The sequence below is a fragment of the Hemibagrus wyckioides genome, linkage group LG06, assembly GCF_019097595.1.
Source record: "Hemibagrus wyckioides isolate EC202008001 linkage group LG06, SWU_Hwy_1.0, whole genome shotgun sequence".
Lineage (NCBI taxonomy): Eukaryota > Metazoa > Chordata > Actinopteri > Siluriformes > Bagridae > Hemibagrus > Hemibagrus wyckioides.
Genome location: NC_080715.1, coordinates 7,489,573 through 7,512,899, shown reverse-complemented (window position 1 = coordinate 7,512,899; position 23,327 = coordinate 7,489,573). Strand labels below are relative to the sequence as shown.

Below are 23,327 nucleotides of genomic sequence, written 5' to 3'. Positions count from 1 at the left end.
CTTGATGGACCTAGGATTCGAACCCTCCGATCATTAGTCAAACACGTTAACCACAAAGCTAGCACATCCCCAGTAACATTATTGATTATTTTTTGCCACAACAGTGTTTTATTATTTAGTCAGTTTACTGATTTTCTCACTTTTTGTAAAAAACAAAAACTTTAGGTTTAATGCAGTGATGTTCTGCCTGGGTTATTATTATTATTATTATTATTATTATTATTATTATTATTATTATTATAGCTTTGAAACAATCATGCAAACCTCTAGTTTCTGGTATACATTAGTGCTTTTAGCCCCAGGATATTATTGTTGTTTTTAACCCAAGGTAAATGAACGCGGGGTTAGCGTGGCTGCTTTTTTCTTCTTCAAAAATTCTCATCTGAAGCAGGATTAGCCTGACTTCTCGCAGTGTTAACCACATATTGTGGTGCTGAACATGTAAAGCGTGAAACAAGGGGGTGTCAGAATGCTACGGCAAGAGGCTTAGCAACAACATGAGAAATGACACCGCGCCCCTGAATGCCTCATAAAACGTAAAAAAACCAAGACATGGCAACAACAGCTTGGTAGTGTCAGGCGGCAAAACCCTGAACATCTTAGCAGTGTAATCAGTAGCGAGGGGGAAAATTAGGTGGAAAAAATAGAGAAAGAAGATTAGAAAGCTGTAAAAGATGACAAAATTGTTAACCCCAGATAAAGTATAAGCAGTGTGAAACGTGAAAGAAAACCCAGGATTCTGTTTAACGGGAATTGCGGTTAAGTTAGTTAAGTAGTCTTTATTTGTCGCATGTACATTACTGCACAGTGAAATTCACATATCCCATCCTTGGAGATTTGTTGTAAGAGTGCAGGGTCAGCTATGATGCAGCATTCCTGGAGCGGGGGGACGGGGGGGTGAGGGTGTTGAGGGCCTTGCTCAAGGACCCAAAAGTGGCAGCTTGGCGGTGCTTGGGCTTGACCCCAGATCTTCCAATATACAACCCAGAGCCTTAACCACTTGAGCTAAAAATAAGCTTCTAATAATATATAATAAGATTCTTACACATTTGAACCCCACATGCTGATGCAGAATCCACAGTGTTATTCAGATGTTCTCCAGATTTTTATTCACCATAATAATCTACACAAATGACTTGACTACTCTGTGATGCTCAGTCTTATCAGGATTGTTTTATATGTATGCTTTTGTTTTTTTTTATATATAGAGGAAGAGAGTTGAACACATGTCTGACTCCCTCTGTCCCCTCCCTCATCATTTACACATGGCTGCTTAAAGACCTTGTCAATTTCACAGCTGGACTCTAACAGCAGGTCATGTATTGATTTTAACTCATTGCTCAGTTCAATCTCTGCACATTCACTACTCAGCACCCAACCTCAAAGTGGACTAAGACATGACTTTGTGAGATTCCTGCAGGGTCAAATGTCAGAAACGAGTCCGGATTCCAGTCAGGGCAGCGTGAAAAGGAAAAGCTTGCAATTTTGTAGCAAAATACTGTGATATAAGTTGATTTAGGAATTTGTTTTATTATCCAACAGTTTCCTTATGAATGATGAACAAAAAATGGACAGATGGAGTGATGGGCGTGTCTTTAAAGGGATGGATAGAGAGAGGTGGGAGTATCTCTAAGTGGGAGAGATGGTTGTATCTCTGAGTGGGGACAGATGAAGAGACGGGCATGTCTCTGGGACAGATGGAGAGATGGAGGTGTCTCTAAGTGGGACAGATGGAGAGATAGAGGTGTCTCTGAGTGGGACAGATGGAGAGATGGAGGTGTCTCTGAGTGGGACAGATGGAGAGATGGAGGTGTCTCTGAGTGGGACAGATGGAGGTGTCTGTGAGTGGGAGAGGTGGAGGTGTCTGTGAGTGGGAGAGGTGGAGGTGTCTGTGAGTGGGAGAGGTGGAGGTGTCTGTGAGTGGGAGAGGTGGAGGTGTCTGTGAGTGGGACAGGTGGAGGTGTCTGTGAGTGGGACAGGTGGAGGTGTCTGTGAGTGGGACAGATATAGAGGTGGGTGTGTCTCTGGGACAGATGGAGAGATGGATGTGTCTCCGAGTGGGACAGCTGGAGACATGGGCGTGTCTCCGAGTGGGACAGCTGGAGATGGTTGTATCTCAGAGTGGGACAAATAGAGAGATGGGTGTGGCTCTGAGTGGGATAGATGAAAAGACGGTTGTGTGTCTGATTGGGACAGAGAGAATTGGTGTGTCTCTGAGTAGGACAGATGGAGATATGTTCATGCCTCTGCAGGTGGACAGGCAGAGAGATTGTTGTATATCCGGGTGGGACAAATAGACAGATGGGCATGTCTCTGATTGGGACAGAGAGATGGGTGTGTCTTTGAGTAGGACAGCTGGAGATATGTTCATGCCTCTGCAAGTGGACAGATAGAGAGATGGCTGTATTTCTGAGAGGAACAGAATGAGAGATGGGCATGTCTCTGAGTGGGGACAGATAGAGAGGTGGGTCTGTCTCTGAGTGGGGACAGATAGAGAGGTGGGCGTGTCTCTGGGACAAATGGAGATATGATCATGTCTCTGAGTATGGACAGGATGTATGTATTGTGAGTAGAACAGAAAGCCTGTTTGCTGTAGAGGAAATTGAGTGATAATCCAAAGTGTCCTGTTTGTCTTTGCAGAGCAGATGCTGTCTCGCTGCAGAATTTCAGTAAAGGGCATTTTCTGACATACAGTACAGTTTTCTCTCCTCCCATAAAAAGCTGTGCTGGAGTGGTGCAGGTGAGCGGTTATTGGTCTCATTCTGTCTGTGGTGATTTATAGCCCTCTCGGCTGAGGGGGAAAGTGATCTATGGCTTTAGGCAGAGGTTCTGCTTGAGCATTGCACCTGTAATGTTAATATGATCTTGTATTTTTAGAAAAGATAATTTTATTATCCGTCTCTCCGTGTGGAAATATTGCAATGGCGGTTATTTTCACATCTAAATATGAAGCGTGTGTGTGTTACAGTTGTTGATGCATGACGATTTTATGACAAACTGACAGCTCCATGTGTGAAAATGTGCTTAATATGGCTTTTTCTGGGTTATTTTTATCCCTTTCTTCCCTGAGCTTTCTTCACCTTGTTCTGTCGACTTGTTCTTGTGCCCCTTTTTTTTTGTCACGCTCTTGCTTTGTGTATATCAAAGCGTTGAGGCAAATTTAACAACCTACAAATGATGCGCTGCTAAACTGGAAGCTTTAAGGGTTCCTGATTTATTAGGCTTGTAGCTCTAGTGCGGAATTAAAGAAGCAAGGGATAATGTGTGTGTACATTTCATTTTTAGCCCATCTGTCACTTTAAAGTTGAGAATTTGTTTTCTTTTCCTTACTGCTATGTCAGAGCAGCAATGTGCAGCATCGCCTTTAGTTTCAGCTTTGATACACACACACACACACGCTATGGGACACACACCTCCATCACTTGGCAGACCTCCCGTATGTTTTGTCCGATTGAGGAGTGCGAGGCGGATGCTGGGGAACGGGGCAGAAATAAATTGCCTCCATGTCTCGAACGTCTCTGGAGCTTAACACACGATAACCTGAGCTGGGAAAGTAGGATATGTGGAAGGTCAACTAGTTCGGGTAATTAGCATGAGGGAGAGTGCTGTGAGAGAGAGAGAGAGAGAGAGCTAGGTAATGAATCACTCCTCCAGCACTTTTTCTGACAGTACTGGGACTCCTCTTTAGAGGGAGAGGAAGAGAAAAGAACATGGTGGCCATGTAGAGCAATCTGCATAAAACATCAATCTGCAGTTCAAACATGTTCTTTCTAAATATTTGATTTCCTCCTCCTCTTACCAACCCATCCTGAGGTCTAGATGTGATCTCGTCATGACACCTTGTGCAGTGATGCAGACTAAGAAACACTAACTATGCTATTATAGCGTCATTCACTTAATGTATCTTTGTTAAAAAGTCGGTACGTTTCAGCTACTAGATATTATATGCATCACATATAATAGGATTTGGGTTTTGCAAGCATAGTATCTAGTGTCTTTATTTTTGTCTCTGTTTAACTGTGAATTGCCTTGTTATATGGTGGCTTTGTCTCGCTTTATTTTCTTCAGTTTCTTCAGTTTTCATTCACTTGCATGGACCGGATTCTTAAAAGATTCAAGCCAGTAAGCCTTAAGCCAGTAAGGGGTAGGATTCTACTTGGACCTAAAAGAATAGTCTGGACATGTGGTAATCTGCTTGTACCAGGCACCTGGGCTATTGATTTATTCACCCCTGTACCCCTGTAATTGCATGTCATTTATAAAGTCACTTAAAAGAAAACTTGAGAGAGGAGGCAGCTGAAGGGAACTGCACCTGTCTACCTGGATGAAGAAGTAAGTCATTTCAGAGTCCGGAGTCAGTGCAAGCAGATGTGTTCTTGGAAATGAGTGTTTCGAGACATGTTCCAGACCTGAGCAGAAAATTGCTGATGTGTTATTTTAGATCATCAAAACTCAGATATGTGTTGTTATTGATGTTCTGAGAGAAAACCAAGTTGTTCTGTAACCCTAAGATCCATGGTAAACTTATTCATCAGGAGTGGGGTCAGAGGATTGGTGCAGTGGGGGTAGTGGTGGTTTCAAACTGTCTGACCAGTTTGTGGACAAAAATCAGCATCTACAGGTCCAAGGCAAGGCAATTTTATACCTTTGCTGGTTTAGGAGAGAGACCTCAACCCTGGTAGAGGAATTTAAGAACTTTAATATCTTGTTCATGAGGAATTTTGTCAGTTGATTGGGTCAATGGCAGCAGTGTTACAGCCACAGTTTATCCTAGGTTGTCTGGTCAGGTTGCAGACAAAACATCCTCACATATGGTCACAAGCTGTGGTACAAAAGGTTGCGAGTACAAGTCCCTCCACAGGGATACATGACAATATGAGAGTGCTTTGGAGTGGAAAATCAGCACCTCTAAGGCCATGATTCTGTCTTGCAAAGGTATGGGATGATTTCTTCAGGTGAAGAGGGATCCTGTGACTTGATAGAATCTCAGAATCTTATAAATGAAGCGCTCTTTTTTTTTTTACCCTATCCTTACCTATTGCCACAGGCTGTGGTATTGCCCAAAACAATAAGGTCACAAGTCCATGCAGTGGAAATAAGGTTCCTTCACGGGGATGCTGGGTTTACACTCCATGATGAGTGGGAATGCTTGACAATCTGGGAGATTCCTGGAGTAGAACCACTGCTCCTATGAATCGAGAAGATCCATTTGAGGTGGTTCAGGCACCTTACAAGGATACCCTTTGGTCAGCTGCCACTAGAGATCTGTCAGGCACATCCTACTTGCTAGAGACCACAGTGCAGGCCCAGGACACACTGGAGTCTGGCGTCATGAATACAGATATCTGGGCTGACCTTCTCAGCCTGTTGTCACCGTGACCCCTACCAGGATACAGTCGATATATGACAGTATTTGACAACATGTGGTATTTTGTAGGAACAGGTAAGAGATGAGTTTCATTCGGGATGGAGTTTGACGGTTTCAAGGTTTCAACTTTCAAGGTTGATGTCATTGCAGTTAATACTGCAATTTCTTTTTCTCTGCTAATAACCAAAAGGTTATGAGTTTAAATTGTGAAATATAGAGCCACCATAGGATCCCGGTGCAGGACCTTTAACCCTTTGCACTGTGGTTGGATTGGATTGGATTGGATTGTGACTCATGGATAAAACAGTTGGCTAAATGTAGACAGCACGTAGGCTGATGGATCTCCAGCCAGTTTCCCCACACTAAAAAGAAATCAGTTAATAGAGCAGCTAAGTGCCTTGGGACTGAGGAACAGCGGGTTTTATGGAACATTTTTCCCCTGACAGCTGTACAGTACGTAGACTGATAGATTGTCGAGCTGAGATAAGGTTTTATCTGTACAGAGAGAATCCCCAGCCTCAGCGTAATTTAGTCCGCAAATAGCTTTGATCTGTTTCAGGAAAACCGTGCTGTAAAATGCACAGGAGGCTTGCGTTTGTGCTCGGCTTACTTTTCTCCGCTTCATTAATCTTAGGCCAAACTCCGCGGGAACAGAGCAGAGACAGATGACGGGTCCCAGTGACACACACACGCACACAGCATGATACACACCACAGGAAACATGACAAATACAGCAAACAACCTGCTTCTAGGCTAGCAGACTGGTGGTTGCTATATTTAAATAAAGCAACCTTAAATTAATTAAATATGAGGATGTTTTTTATTTGTTAGCATAACTACATGGTCTGAATACTTGATCTGGTGCTTCTATGACTCTTTAGAAACTGAGAGTCTCTCTGAAAACAGGTGTAGCCAAGATTGTGCGCTTTAGGACAGGTTGCATCTTGCGTTCATTCATTTGGTGCAGAAAAAGTAAGTGATGAATCATTTTCTATAGTCAGCTGTGGTTTATATTATACGTGCTTTTCACATCCATATGAAACTTTATTACACTTTATAACTCTCTTGTTGTCGAGCAGCAAGAAGCCAGCGTGGTGGCATTTGGAGCTGTCGCGTCACAGTCGATAACATCATCAGCACCTTTTCCAGTTTGCCTGCCGCTGCTTCTGTGGTTTGTGTGTTTGTGAAAGCGCGGTTCCTTATCTCGAACACCCGTTTAGCATTAACGCAGACTGACACTTATTCTTTTTGCAAAATGTCAGCTTATTAAAGTTGGTACTGCTTGTTGTTTGATTTACAACTTGCTCTGTATGATGACATAACACTGATTCAGGTTTTAACTGTTCAAGTCTGGAGTTTAATGATCAGCATAACATAATAGTGAATGAAGTATATGTTTTAGAAGTGGGACAGACAGACAAACTGAGAAAGGGAGACACCGACAGACAAACTGAGAAAGGGAGACACAGACAGACAAAGGGAGACAGACAGACAGACAGACTGAGAAAGGGAGACACACACAGACAGACTGAGAAAGAGAGACGCAGACAGAGTGAATGAAGTATAAGTTTTAGAAGTGGGACAGATAGACAGACTGAGAAAGAGAGACACAAACAGACAGACTGATGGAGAGACACAAACAGACAGACAGACAGAGAGAGACACACAGACACTGAGAAAGAGAGACAGACAGACAGAATAAATGAAGTACAAGTTTTAGAAGTGGCTTTGAGCTGACAGCCCAAAGATAAATCTGTTATGATTTGTAACACAAATCTGTCAGCGTTGGTACACAAACGTCATTATTCTTTCATAAAACAACAAATATGTGCAATAAACAGTAGCTGATTCATGTTGTATTTTTATGCTGGATATTCTTAGTTTGTCACTTTTATGATGTGCAATAACATTTAAAAAAAAAAAAAAAACACGTATACACAACAAGTATAATATTATTTGGTCATTATGGCAAAACAATATGGCTCATTTTAACTGTCCAGTACAAAAAAAAAGAATCGATTTTAACATCCAGCCAGTTACGTGTCACTTCCTGTTGTAATGTGTGGTCAGTCCTTTATGTCTGTGCGGTTCCCAGTTGATTTACTTTATTCTGTTTACACTCAGATTTGTCTCTCTCGGGTTTGTCACACTGTTTGTACCACAGTTTGGTTTTTCTGGACAGCTGTTTTCACAATGCCAGTGCTATTTTTGACCTGGACTCTTCTGCTTCTCGATTGTTTGGGTATTTTTTTCTTCCTCAATAATTTGTCAGCTTTCTGTTCTCATGTAACATGGACCGTGCTACAGATGTTTGTCCTCATTTATAAAAAGTTAAAGGAAACGATGCTTTTAGGTTTAAAATAATTATTTTGCTTGCTGAAATGAATTCAGATGCAAAATGGAGTTCCTGTTATCACCCCGACGTTGATGATTTTTCTGTAACTGCGAATCCTGAAGCGTTTTATTTTTCTTATAATACATTTTGACGTTATTTTAATTAATAAGGAATGACTGAATTTTTGCTTTTACACCATTCCATTTTTTTAACCTTTTATCCATATATTAAACTCTAAACAAATTTATTTTTCATTTAAGTGTCCACCAATTTCAGAAAATTTATTTATTTTTATATATTTTATTTTTATTTATTAAGTTTAAGATGATTGGTCAATCATTTGTTTGCCTGGCTAGAGATTCTAAGGGGCAGGATTCAGGCTGCCCCACATGATCTCTATAAACATTTACTTTATAATGGAAATGAAAAATACTCCAAGATGCCCCAGGTACCAAGATCTTGCTTTTGGAAAATCACCTGAACTAAAAAAAAAAGAAAAAAAGGAAAAATATAATTGTGTGTAAATAGTTTGTCTTTGATATACAGACCATTTCTATTGTAAGATTAGGGTTTATACCAGAAATGCATATGAAGTACTTTCTACACACTAATGCTGATGAAAAGAATAAATAGTTCATTCGTTGTGGCGTTCTGTGACGTTTAATGTGCTCCACTTTGAAAGCATGCAGCTTACACTGTGATACTGAGTGAAACAGTTAATAAACTGAGTATTTGCTAAGTATTTCTCACCAGAATTATAGAGGGATAACTGAGAGATTTATTGGTTCACAGAGGGCTGAGGTTTACGTTCATCTCACTGAACTTCTCTTTCTGCGTGTGTGATTCATTCACACCTGAGCTCTAAAAGATCTCACTCTGTTTACCCTGACACACTCATTTCACCCTCTCTCTGTTCCTCAGCCAGTCACGGTTTACACACACAGAGAGAGAGAGAGAGAGAGAGAGAGAGAGAGAGAGAGAGAGACTGTGAAAGACACAGCGACAGACAGACAGAAAATGAGAGACTGGAAGACGGAGAGACGAACAGACAGACAGAGAGAGAATAAGAGAGGCAGACAGACAGAGAATAAGAGACACAAACAGGCAGATTGGGAGAAAGGGAGAAAGAGAGACAGAGACACAGACTGAGAGCCAGATAGATAGATCTATCTATATGTATATCCACAGATAGATAGACTAGATAGACAGATGCAGAGAAATACACAGATAAACTGAGAGAGAGAAAGTTGTGAATTGTGTGTGTAAAGCTATTTATATTTCATATTGCATTAAAGATTTATGTAATGAATGTAAATCATGCAGAAAGTTTTGGATGCTTAGCTTGTGTGTGTGTGTGTGCACGTGCGCGCATCGACTGATGTACTGTTCAATTAAAGGTGCGTAGTAAGAATTTGCCAAGACAGGTTGCTTCTTTACTTTTGTTCTGAAACTAAAAGGGTAACGTGTCTAGCAAATTTGAATGGTTTATAGCTAGCAGATTATCATCATCCATAATAAACATCCAAATCATCATACTCGTCTTTCTCACACTTGCCAGCAAACTTTCTGATGTGGCTTTTGAAACATTTATGAAAAAAATATGTTCTATAGCTAAAACAAACAGGCTGTAGATCCATCCTGACAAATAATGTTCTTTCAAGGAAGTGTAGCTAGCTGCCTAGTAGCTCAGAGTGTAGCTAGCTGGCTAATATCTGATAGAAAGGTATCTAACACTTCAGGCTAGTCTGGCTAGTGCCTTAGGATGTAGCTAGCAGTCTAATACATCAGGGTGTAGCTAGCTGTCTAGTAGCAGCTAGTAGTAGTAGTGTAGCTAGCTGGTTCACAGCTCTGAGTTATAGAAAGTTGACTAGTAGCTGAGAGTTGTAGCTATCTGGCTAGTACAGCAAGGTGTAGCTAGGTCTGTAATACATCAGTTTGTAGCTAGCTGGCAAGTAGCACAGAATTGTAGCTAGCTGGTTAGTAGCTTAAAGTGTAGCTTTCTGGCTATTAGCTCAAAGTTATTGCTTGCTGGCTAGTACCACAGCATTGGAGCTAGCTGGTTAGTAGCTCAGGGTCTAGCTTTGTGTCTAATACATCGGGGTGTAGCTAGCTGGCTAGTAGCACAGAGGTTTAGCTAACTGGTTAGTACCAGAGTTGTAGCTAGTAAAGCTTGCAGGCTAGTAGCTCCAAGAATGAGCTTTTCTGTACAGATTAGTGCAATTAATACACAAAGAAAGATATAGTCATCAGTGCTATGTGTTGTGTTAATTACTCACAAATACACATATGGAATTGTCTTATTATATTAGCGCTTTCTCTTTTGTTCATTATTCCATTGTGGAAAGTCTGTGTGAAATTTTATGTAAGAAGTTTGTAGCTTCAGTGTGAAAGTAAAACTATAAAAAAATATCATGTCTGATCGACTTATTCAGGGATAAAATTGAATTGTGTACTTTCTTTTTGTGGTCTAAACTACATCAGACTGTAAATGCCACACCGGAGAATATCATTACAGCTGATATTAAAGGATAGAGAAAAACACCTGATTCCTAAGCCTACACACGTGTATTATATAAACAGTCTGCACACAGGAGGGGATGGGGCATTATACCTGGGATATTAAAAACAGGAAGAAGATGTTTACTGGGAGTGAGTGTTCGGTGGGGTTTGTAGTCTCATTTGTTAAATGTGATTTGGGGTAAAGGAAAAAAAATCCAAATCACGGCTGGCAGCTTGCACGAAAAGATGAGCAGAGGGACGACCGGGCCGTGGAACAGATGGGGAACATTAGGACACCGCTAATCCTTTCAACGCTGACATCAGAGAGTGTGAGAGGTAACTCACACCCCACCGGGTCCGATAGTGGCCCAGAAAAACCACTGACGTCAGACGGGAATGGAAAGAGAAGCCTCCTGCGCTTTGCTTGGAGCTTTATATAGAAAGTGGAGTCGATGCATTTCCAACACTGAGGTTGTTTTAATGTGATCAAGAGCATTAGCTTGACCTTATGTGCCACTTTTCCTCGCTTGTCTCTCTGCTCTGTCTTCTCAGGTAAGCGCCGGCGCCTGTGGTTGCGTTACGAAGCCGGCGGCCTCCATTAGTGCCAGCGAGCGGCTTCTTAATTTTTCATGAAACGTATCTGGATAAACGGGAATATGTGTAATCGGAGAGGGGCTGGTTATCCTCCCTCGGATCACGCAAGACCTGGTGGTGGTATTTTTCCGTGAAATCTGTGTCATGCTCTCATTTTATTCTTTTATCCTTTGATCGTCTTTATTCTTTGCTACTCCTGATTGTACGGTCTTCAGTTTGACCTGCATTTTTTTTTTTTCTTTCCAGTTCACTGGTCAGCGATTTAATGCAGCATCGACCCGGTGCATCACTCTTCATTTAGATTTTATAGCTCAGTGTAGCGAAGATTTTCTAGCTCAGCGGCTCTGCTGCTTTAAAAATACCCTTAAACACAGGTTTATATCATTAAACATAATCTGTGTCAAATCACTTTATCCTAGTCACAGTTGTCATGGATCCCAGGCCTATCCTGCGGGAATATACACTCGGCCGGAACACACACACACACACACACACACACACACACACACACACACACACACACACATTCACCTCTGGCGGGAATTTAGAGTCCAGCTACTGGCATGTCTTCAAGAGATGCAAGCAAACTGGAGCACCCACAGCCTCACAAACTCACAAATCTCTTCAAAGGCAATATCCCAAGCTCTCGATTCAGCTGCACAAACACAGTTTACGGGAATCCTATGTTCCTGACCTCATCAAGGACAAAAGTAGGTGACTGACCAGAGGACACTCATCAGCGCGCTCGTATCCGGTCCATGCTCAAAACACAGTGCTTAAAGCTAATCCCTTCACTGAGGATGCAGATCATTTCGATTAAAGATAATCTGCACACACAGAGGGACAAATTATAGCCCTGATCACCATGTAGGTTATGAGCAGGACTGTGTGTGGAAATGTCCTTCTCTGAGATGATTAGTGAGGGATGGATTTGGAGCTTTTGGATAATTATAGGGATAAGGGTTCTATATATTTATATTTTGGGGATGATATTTGTTTATTAAACTCATTATAGTCACAATATCTAACAGTATTTGTATGGGAATTTGTATGGTATAGACTTGAGTACCCTTTGTTACATACACATTACTGCACAGTGAAAGTCTTTCTTCACAGATCCCATCCTTCAAGGGTTAGGGTCAGAGCGCAGGGTCAGCCATGATGCCGCACCCCTGGAGTAGGAGAGGTTGAGGACCTTGCTCATGGGCCCAAAACTGGCAGCTTGGCAGTGCTGGGGCTTGGACCCTGATCTTAACCTTAACCACTGAGCTACCACCACCCTGTAAAGAGAACATGTGAGGGTTAAGGATCTTGCACAAAGAACCAACAAGGGCAGTTTGGAAATGCTGGGGCTTGAACCCCCAACCTAACCCAGTGGCTTAACTGTTGAGCCACCACAGCTTGGTATAAATAGTCCACAGGAACCTTGATGGCAGATATTCTGTGTAATCAAAGCCTAATAACAAGCAGCTAAGAAAATGTCATTATTATTATTATTATTATTATTATTATTATTATTATTATTATTATTATTATGATTATTTCTGTAAGATTTATTTAACCTCTATGGAAGGAGTCTCCAGTTCTAATGTTTAATTAATGATTTCACACTGTAGAAGACGAATACAAAGGGACGTGGTAGCTCAGGGGTTAAGGTGTTGGATTAATGATCAGAAGGTTGTGAGTTTGGGCTCTTGAGCAAGGACCTTAACACTTAATTGCTCAGTTGTATAAAAGAGAGAGAGATAAATGTAAGTTGCTCTGGATAAGAGCCAAATGCCATAAATTTAAGAATACAACACTTCAGGATGTGCTGTAATTGGAAACTTTATGATGGTAACAGTGACTCCAGGTTACCTCTGGCTGCATCACCCCACCCCATCACTTTATTTCAATACAAATCAAATCAGATTTATTTCTGTAGCGCTTTTAACAATGGACTTTATCTTAAAGCAGCTTTACAGAAATGATTATTACTTAATATTTCTTACTACAGCATACCCCTGAAGTATTTTATTCTTTACTTTTTTCATGCATTCTTCTGCAGCACTATGTTTTTCTGAATGTTTTATGTTCTTATTGTTTATCATATTTTGACCCATCGGAGTCATTTTACCTTCCTTGTCTTGACATTGCGATGGTTTAATTTGGCTGATAAGGTGTGTGAATCACCTCCCTGCTCTTCACATTGTATCAGCGTAATGTGATTGATAAGTGTCCTTCTTCAAGAGGCTTTATCTTCGGAACCTCTTTAATAATTCATCTTTTTCCCCTGTACGCTTGTTCACCATGCAAGCAGATCGGGTTAATTAAGGTGTCCCTCAACAAGGTCACTGTATCCTTAATGCTATGTTTCTCTCTCCTTCGCTCGCTCGCTCGCTCTCTCTCTCGCTCTCTCTCTCTCGCTCGCTCTCTCTCACTCACTCACTCACTCACTCACTCACTCACTCACACACACACACACACACACACTCTCTCTCTCTCTCTCTCTCTCTCTCACTCACACACATTTCTCTCTCTGATTACGTTATCTCCAGCCCATGCTGAGGAACGTTCTGTTTCCTCTGCTGCGTGTTATTGATATTGAGGCCTGGCCCATTTCCACCCCCTGCTGCCGTTAAGAATCAGCACTCTACACACACACACATATGAACACACTGTTATCAGATTGTGTTATAATACTGTTTGTTGTGTGGTGACAGCGTCAGTCATTCACAAATTGGCTGAGCTTCAGTCCATCTGTATAAGCTTGGTCTGAATATCGGTGTAGTGCCAATTTTTCATTGCTGTATAAGGTAAGCTTTTATTGTCATTGTATAGAACAGTTTTGTGTGGCAACTGTTGAAATGTGTCTAAAGTATGTCTCATGTTCTGTGTAAAGTGACAGAAATCAACTGTAGTGTATACCAACTGTGCTGTTAAGAGCTTTTCTTGGAGGATTTCTTTGTGTGTCTTAAAGTAGACCTTAGTCTTTGATAGCTGTGAAGGTCTGAGGAAGTGCGAGAGTGTTTCATCTTTTAGCCGGTCACTTTAAGACCTATTGGTTTGAAAATATAGATATGGTTGTGAGCTAATATTTCAAGACTAAACACAATAAAAGTCTTGTTTCTTTAACATAAATGAAATTATTCACCTTGGACTTGCCCCATTATTTCCAAGCTGATTTCACCAGTTTTGGTGGTAGATTTGTAAAGTGATTTTCTCCCAGTTTGTTAATTTCTCCACAACTAGGATAGGCAAGGGCTGGGATGAAAATGCAGAAAAAAAATCAGTCACCCTTATCCAGAGCAGTTTACATTTTTTCTCATTTTATACAACTGAGGGTTAAGGGACTTGTTCAGGGGCCAAACAGTGGCAGCTTAGTGGACCTGGGATTCAAACTCATAACCTTCTGATCAGTGGTCCTACACCTTAACCACTAAGCTACCACACCTTTCAGGGTTGGAAGTTATAACATGGAAAGGTGGAAGCTGGAAAGGGTGAAGGCTGTGCATTTTCTCAGATACTCAGATACAGTTGAAGCCAGTCACCATCGCTGTGTCACATGGCAGCTGAACACCTAGAGAAAAGTGCCCCTTTCTGCCCTTTTCCACAGACATGATGGCCAGGATTCTTAAGTCACTTTGACTACGAAAAATTTTGGACTCCCAGTTGCAGCATTCAAATTTTAACCCCCTTGTTATGGCGAATGCTTTCCTGACTAGACATTAGTACTACTTTGGTGTATACTGCTTGCACAATGGTTAAAAAGCTGAACCTGTAAATTAGTTATGAAAGATGGAGTCTGAAACTGGGAACCGTCTGGACTTTTTGATGAAAATGAACTACATCTTTGTGTATACACAAGCATTGATCTAAATGGACATTAATTGGAGCAGTAAATTGGTAAAAAATTGCATTTTTCCTGCAGCAGAAGTGACGTAAAAAATGGTGATATAAACTGATCAGCTTTGATCAGTTCTATTTTTGTATAGCGTGTTTATACTGTATCTATATATAAAAGAATTTTAGGACATAAGTTATACATTTTAAATGTAACCCAAATGAGCAAGCCAGAGGTGATGTGACGAGGACAAACTCCCTGAGACGATATGATGAAGCTTGAGTGGAACCAGAGAACCCATCCTCATCTGGGTGACATTGAATTATAAATAATTTCCCTTAAGTGCAAGTTGGTTCAGACTGTAAGATCATGTTAAAACAAGCCGGACGCCGTCCCCTGATGAGTCCAGGGTATATCTAGGGAAGGAGCTTGCTGTATTTGGTGTGAAATTAATCAGAGATGCACAGTTCCAGGAATTTAGCATTAACTCTGTAGCTCACTAGTCACTTTTTACAATGTATATGTAAGATTCTCTTTTCGTATTCATACGCATCATCTGTATATTCACATACTTGGATCCAGTAACTGAATTCAGACACTCTATTTTTAACATTTATTTTTCTATTCCACCATAATTGCTGTAGATTTTCTGTTTCTACTTCATTGTGTCTAATTTTATTCCTTTAGCTCATTTTTATTCCATTTACCTTAGCGTTAATTGGCTATTTTTGGCGGACACCCTTATCAAGAGCGACTTACGGTTTTATCTCATTTTATCATCCACACTTGGATCCCAGTGGCACTATTGGATCTTGTAGGAAGAGCAGAAATTAGCCAAAATACATGTTGGAATGCTAGTTTGCTAGCTGGGTGTAATATTTACAGAGACTCTTATTAGTTTACAGTAATAAGTAAAGTGCATCTGAGTGTGAAACATTCATCTAGCTAATGTTTCTGGTAGCTAATCAAAGAAACAGACAGTTCTGTAAATCTCTCGTATCCGAATGGCAATGAGAGAACCAGAGAGGGACGGCTTTCTGACAGGTCGATTTCCCACGAACCTAAACGATTGATTTTTATTTGCCATCATCCAGCTTTACATGAATAATAAACATAGAGTGATACAAGTGCTCGGTTATTTATTTCTACATAAACCTTGCATAATATTTCAGTAGGGGTGAATATAAAGCAGCTTTATACCTGTAGATTTAAATGACAGAGCATTAAATCCAGCTGCATGATGGTGCTTTTCTGATTGATTTCTCATGTTAATGGACTCCTACTGTTAGCAATATGGAGATAAAGGTGTGTCTGTAATCCAAATCAGGTAAGGTGTTGGAAGACTTCTCCAAAGCATTCATCTTTTTGCTGTCTGGTGTGTTTGATAGATACATACCCTCAGCAAGTAGTGTACTAATGCATACATTTTTTAAATCCTCCAGACAAATCGCAGACACATCTGCTACCTCAGGACTGATGTTTTCATAGTTTTTTTTTGTTAGAGAAAACTGTTTTTGAGCTCAAAGTCCAGTCACATTGCTTGATGGCATTGCTGTGCATCTGACAAAAGCATCTGAGTGCTGTTACCTCCAGAAAAATGATAAAAAGGAAGGAATTTTTCAGTGAAAACAAACCTGTGGTTATAAGCTCCGCCCCAAACGAGCCCAGAATTGTTCCTTGGATATTCAGACGCATGTGAAAACACCCTGAAAGTATCAGACCACCGTAGAGTCGTTCAACCAGCAGTAGATGATTTGGTCTGATTAACAGGAGTTGAAAATAAAATCACATGCAAATGCATGTAAAGTTAATCCCATTCTGAACAGGGCGAATAAATGCAGTTCCCGTGGAGTATTTCCCCTTTGGGGATAAATAAAGTGTATTTACTAGAATGAGCAGTCTTCCATTAGGATGATGGAGATGTCCCGAAGCATTTTTCTCCAATTAAACGAAACGAAATGAAAAAGCGACTACTCTCTCTCGCTCTCGCTTGCGCTCGCTCTCTCTCTCTCTCGCTCTCTTTTTCCTAAACCTGCTAGGAGATGAGACGAGCTTCGGGGACATCTTCAGTATCAGGGTCACGTTCGGTGCCTACCCGAGGCTTCTGAAACGAAGATGCTTGACCCTGACCTGGTGTCCTACAGTGCCTCCTGTTCCCCTGCAGAGCAAACAGCTCGAAAAAGTGTGCTAATTGCAAATATTTACTCTTCCTCCTCATCATTCTATCTCCTCTCCTCCTTCCACATTTTTTTCCCTCTTTACTGCTATTTAATAATGTCCTACTTACAAGTTCCCAGTGTGCCAGTGTCAGCATGTGCTGGGGAAAAACGCTGAGCCACATAAATATATATAGAATATATGTGGTCTACATCCTTCTCTAGGGAACATTATATCATCGTACATTTCCCTGAATAGCTCATGTACATCGATCTTTATGTTCTCAAGGCCGACTGCCGTCCTTTCCAGTGGAGCTTGTATATCAGATTACAGTTTGGAGGGAAGTCAAGCAAGGACGCGGAAACTCGGCGCAGTTTAGAGTAAACGAATCATCACGAGGATCTTCATTCACTCACATAATAAAGATAAAGACCAAGAGCTGATCAGAGATATAAACAAAATAATCCCTGAAGTTCGGGATGAGAACAGGGTGAAATATCAGAGACGTTGGTGTTGGAGGTAGAGGACTGAGCTTTGAGATTTAGTCTCGTTAACCTTGTAGGAGATTAAAAAGATGGGTCCAGTTTAAACAAATCACTTCTGTTCACTCTGAACTTCAGCAGCACTGTTGTGCAAGGCCCTTAACCCTTCCTGGTCCAGGGGAGGGATGTTGCATCATGAGGGAATGTGGTAGCTTAGTGGTTAAGGTGTTGGACAACTGATTGGAAGGTTGTAAGTTTGAATCCCAGGTCCACCAAGCTGCCCCTGCTGTGGCCTTGAGCAGGGCCCTTAACCCTCAGTTGCATAAAATGAGAATTATAAGTCACGCTGGATAATGGTGTCTGCCAAATCCCAGAAATGTAAACGCATGATAGAATTTCATTGTGCTTCTTCCTTGTCTAAGAATAAGCTGACCAAGCACTCATCTGCTGCACTGAGTTTCTGTAGTCTGATCTGTAAATGTACCTCAATTCAGAACACAGATTAAGGAGAATAAATGCATGGTGTTCTGGACACTGTGTAGTCACCAAGTGTAATACTCAAATACTAGAATTAAGACTGGTGGAAATAAACTGCATACATGTGAGGACACTTAAGACTTTCATTACAGTTTATATTTATTTAGAACATTTCTAAGCACCCTAGCGTCATTCAGATACCAGGTTTAGGAAAACATGTTTTGATCGGCTTGAATAGATGCGAAAGCTAGATTCCTAAACAACACATGCCAGAGAGACAGCTGGACGGTCAAGACTTTGTTTGAGGTTTATTATGGAGGCGAATCTTCCTCAGGGCTAACTGAGAGGCAGTGTAATCATATAATTTGGTCTCGGGAGAAATGGTGACTGTAGCCACATGCTGACAGATGGGAATGAGTAAAAGCAAACAGTTCAGCTCTCCAACTTAAAGATAAATTTGGAAATGCTGTGCTGAGGAAAACAAGAATTTTGTTTTTTCTTAGTTTTCTGTGTTTATCTGTTTGTTTATCTGTCTTTTGGTCTGTCTGTCTGTCTATACATCTCTCTGTCTATCCATTTGTCTGTCTTTCTCTCTATCTGTCTATCTATCTGCCTATCCATTTGTCTGCCTGCCTGCCTGTCTGTCTGTCTGTCTATCTATCTATCTATTTGCCTATCAATTTGTCTGTCTGCCTATCTCAGTCGGTCTGTCTGTCTATCCATTTGTCTGTGTCTGTCTTTCTCTGTCTGTCTGCCTGTCCATTTGTTTGTCTGTCTCTGTCTGTACATCTATCTATCTATCTATCTATCTATCTATCTATCTATCTATCTATCTATCTATCTATCTATCTATCTATCGCTAAGCAAGCATTACCTCCTGATTATGAGCAGATCTATTAATAAAATACTACAGAATACCTTACTAATACCTTTACCCCCTCTGTGCCCTGAAGTTTATGTAAGTTTATACTGTCTTGTAAATTCAGCTGTGTTTGGAAACTCTGACTGCTGTACTGAGAATAATGGAGGCTTGTGGCTTTCCTACCTGAGAACACGTTTCCCACCTTCTCTGCTTCGGGTGGGTGTTAAATCTGGAGTGTGTCACTCTTTCCCGTCTCTGCTGCCCACCTATGAAGTGTTTTATTAGCTGTGGCAGCACTGTTAACAGGAGGAGGCACTTTTTCTGAGCGAGACCGAACCATGGTGCAGGACGTTTTCCCAGACAGACCAGTGTTTGCAGAATTAGTCACCACAAACCAGGAAAAAATGAACACTCCTTTGGATATTTGTTAGAAAAAAGACCACGCTTCTTATGATTTATGGTGTGTTTGGCTGAGTGTGCACAGTAACCAAGGAGAAGTCTCTTTCACTGTATACATGAGATATTGGATGTAAAAATATAATGGACTCTTGCTTTATCGTAGTATTTATTTTTATAGCAGCAATAAAAAAAAATTGTGTAAAGAAAACTTATCATAAAAATGACCATATTTAAATTAATTTAGAAAGCAATAAAGTAATAATAGTTAAAAAATCAGTGACATGTTAAAACATTTTTTTGCTTTAAAAAGGTAGACAGTAGAATAAATAAATCAACTGTTATAAAGTAATATAATAAATTACATTTATTTATTTAAATTGTATAATAATAATAATAATCATTTAATTTTCACTGTTACTGTTAACATAAGTGAAGTGGCTATTAAAAGTTTATTAAAAAAAATTGGCAACAAAATGAAAATAAACAAAAAGAAAAGAAGAAAACAGTACATGAGTTCATCAATTAATTTAAAAAAATCACACACAGGAAAACTCATTTAAAAGCGATTAAAAGTTATTTTAATGAAGGTCAAAAACATCAAAGGTTGAACCTCCTTGGCCACTGCTGTGTGTGTGTGTGTGTGTGTGTGTGTGTGTGTGTGTGTGTGTGAGAATATGCTGAGTTGGAGGTATCACACCTGCATGGTGAGGACATTGCAGTTTTTCCTCTAAGCAGATGTAATCTTGACTGATTTTCCCAAACACTCAGCATTCCTGAGCGAGGAATCCACACCACTGTCTCCATCTTATTACCTTTTTTTTTTTTTTTTTAAACTTTTTTACTGACACACACACACGCACAGAGCATCACTAGCTCACAGGCTTTTAATCCTCACTCTAACAAATCTCTGTCTTAATAAATAACACAAACAATAAACCTGAGGGTTTGAGATCACATTATGGTCTTATGCATGCTTTTATTGTTTATATAATAATAATAATAATAATAATAATAATAATAATGGATCTAGAACAGTTCTTTTTTTTCCCCCCCTCTTGCTGTAACGAGACTAAGTCTGCTCTCTGACACTTAGCAATAACCCTCACATATCCATCCTGCTTGACATTTGGCTGATGGATAAAACCTTATTCTTATTATTAGCATTATTATTATTTTATTTTTTAATTTAATTTAATTTGAGTTTCATTATTATTGCTAAAATAAAAGAAGTGTCTATTAAAAGTACAGCACTGTTAAGTTTAAAATAGGCCACAAAAAGAAAATGAAAATAGGATATAAGTGCATTCATTAATAAAAAAAAAAAAAAAGGGGTCCAGCAGTGGCAGCTTGATAGTTATCATCTGTTATAAAGTAATATAATAAATAACATTTTATTCATTTTTATTTTATATATAAAATTCATTTATACTTTAGATATAATTAATAATAATAATAAGAAGAAGAAAACAAAATGAAAATAAACTAAATGCATTAATTCATTAAAAAATAATAAAATAAATGGTTTGCCTTGCTAAGGTGGTTTATGGAGTTAAACTCACAACCTTCTGGTCAGTAGTCCAACACCTTACCCACTGAGCTAGCCCTTCCCCTAGAACTTAAAAACTGTGAGTACAATTCAGCTAAAATACTGCAACTCTGGAAGAACCTGGTGACTTGGTGTCCTGTCAGTGCTAATGCTAATGCTAAGCCTGCACTGATGAGAGACACATACAAACACACGTAGGAACACCTGCTTGTTTATACAGTTATCTAATCATTCAGTCATATGGCAGCACTACTGTGAATAAAACACAGATTCATGTGAAGAGCTTCAGTTACTGTTCAGTTAGCATCAGCTCTGTGTATGTAACCATAGCATAGACGCTGGTACCAGAGAGGACGTTTTGAGGATCTCTGAAACTGCTGATTTCCTGAGATTTTCACACACAACACACTAGTGTCTGAAGTTTAGATTCAGTGGGTGGAAACACCTTGTTGATGAGAGAAGGTCAGAGAGGAAAATAACGCTGACGGGAAGGACACAGCAATCTCAGAAATTATACCAGAGAGAAATTAAAGGCATACAACGCCTCACGACGCTTACAGCTTCAAGGTTTGACGATTATAACGTCGGCCCCCGAAGCAGAGATGCTGCTCGTGTGTTAGCCGAGCAAAGTGTCCGTTGTAGCTTTGTAACTCCTCAGTAAGGTGGTCACCTAGCCTTCCTAGCATTAGCGTGCTAGTTTCTTCTGTGGTAAATATGATGTAAATTGAGCTATTTATCACTTTTGCTGAGAAATAATCTATAAAACATTGTTTTGAAAGGCAAAGAAATAGTTATAACATGCTTATTATTAGCCAATTAGCTCCCTCAAGTTATATAGCTGTCTTATTTATTTTTTATTTTTTTATTGTTTCTGATACGCTGCTTGGGTTTATTTATTAGCTGCTGTTCCACTGATTTGATCACAGACTTGCTAAAGGTTAGGAAGTTAAACACTAACGCCAGCTTCTTGTTTGACTTCCATCCTAATAAGAGGGCTTATTAATCAATTTGGGGTCTTCACCTCACTTTGTGTGTGTGTGTGAGAGAGAGAAAGAGAGATAGTGAAATGCTATAATCTCTCAACTTTTTATTACACACCATTTTGCTGCCTTCTGCCCAGATGTTGTGTGTGTTGTCAGTGAGCAGAAAAAGCTTACGTGAGTCAAGTGCTTGGCCGCTATATCCTGATTCTGCACACAGCTTCCAGAGAAAGGCATTAGCACACAGGGAAGGACCATCTGGTGCAGAGAGTGTTTTAGCTGTGAGGTTTAGCAACACAGGCTACGTGTTTGAAACAAGCATGGCTGACTGGAGCTGAGCTGGGACACCTCTCTCTCTCTCAAAATACCTTTCCCTCTCCCTCACTTTCTCACCCTGTTTCTCAATTATCTCCCTCTCTCTGTCTCTCTCTCTCTCTCTCTCTCAATACCTTTCCCTCTCCCTCACTTTCTCACTCTGTTTCTCAATATTCTCTCGCTCTCTCTCTTTCTCTCGCTCTCTCTCTCTCTCTCTCAATACCTTTCCCTCTCCCTCACTTTCTCACTCTGTTTCTCAATATTCTCTCGCTCTCTCTCTTTCTCTCGCTCTCTCTCTCTCTCTCTCTCTCTCTCAATACCTTTCCCTCTCCCTCACTTTCTCACTCTGTTTCTCAATATTCTCTCAATACCTTTCCCTCTCCCTCACTTTCTCACTCTGTTTCTCAATATTCTCTCTCTCTCTCTCTCTCTCTCTCTCTCAATACCTTTCCCTCTCCCTCACTTTCTCACTCTGTTTCTCAATATTCTCTCAATACCTTTCCCTCTCCCTCACTTTCTCACTCTGTGTTTCTCAATATTCTCTCTCTCTCTCTCTCTCTCTCTCTCTCTCTCTCTCTCTCAATACCTTTCCCTCTCCCTCACTTTCTCACTCTGTGTTTCTCAATATTCTCTCTCTCTCTTTCTCTCTCTCTCTGTATGTTATCGCGAATGCATCAAATTCCCCTGTTGGAGGAAGCATCTACACTGGAGACTCCTTCAATAAAGGTTCAAAATAAAGTGTCTTTACAGAAACCATCAGCGTCTCAGTGATTATTAACGATTTCCTTTGTTAAGTAAAACTTGTTCATGTTCAGATTCTGTGTGTTGTGTGAACAGGTCGTTACTATAGTAACGAGGACAGCAGAGCACCTGGAAAGCAGGGATATGGCAGTGCTGTAAGAGCTGCTGCTTTTAGAAAAGGAATCAACAGCAGCTGACCAATCAGAGCACAGAATTCAGCAGCGTTGTGGTGTGAGGGGGGGAAAGGTGATAAAATGCTAAAAGATGCCTCTTTCCTTCCTCTTTATCTTTCCCTCTCTCACCTGGTATGATGGTGGCATGAAAACACACTGTATTTTGAAGAAACAGAGCTCAGAGTAAGAGACTCGCTTCCCCTTTTTTATTTTCTGTTAAAGGGGACCAGGTGTGTATGAAAGACCGGGTGTGTGTGTGTGTTGGAGAGGGGGGGGGAGAAGGGTGGAATTGTCCTCCTGTCTCTTCATCCGTCCTCCTTTTCTCCGCCTGTGGTCTCTGGTGTATCTTGATGCTTATTTAATAATTGGTGTTATTTATATTCCTGCATCCTCCTGCAGCTGCACTGCTGCTGTTAGTAATTAAAAGCCGCTCTGCCTTGTCTGAGCCTGTGTTTGCCCCCGCCGAGGGTCATGAGGGGTAAATCGTTCCCACCTTTACCTACAGAGGCCGGCTTCTTCTTCTTCTTTTCTTCATCTTCATTTTTTGTTATTTTCTTCTTCTTTTCTTCAACTTAT

At 40.4% G+C, this 23,327-nt stretch overlaps 1 protein-coding gene across 4 annotated transcripts in view; it reads left to right on the top strand.

The window, feature by feature from the left end:
• The window catches only part of znf385b (zinc finger protein 385B), a 225,347-nt gene that overhangs the window by 7,026 nt on the left and 194,994 nt on the right, over window positions 1-23,327 (top strand). Inside the window, exon 1 of one of the 4 annotated variants that reach the window (XM_058393035.1) lies at window positions 13,454-13,591. The exons of the other annotated variants lie outside the window; for them this stretch is intronic. The gene's annotated coding sequence lies outside the window, so the exon portion shown is untranslated. Of the gene's footprint in view, window positions 1-13,453; window positions 13,592-23,327 lie in introns of those variants that run through there. 4 annotated transcript variants of the gene reach the window in all.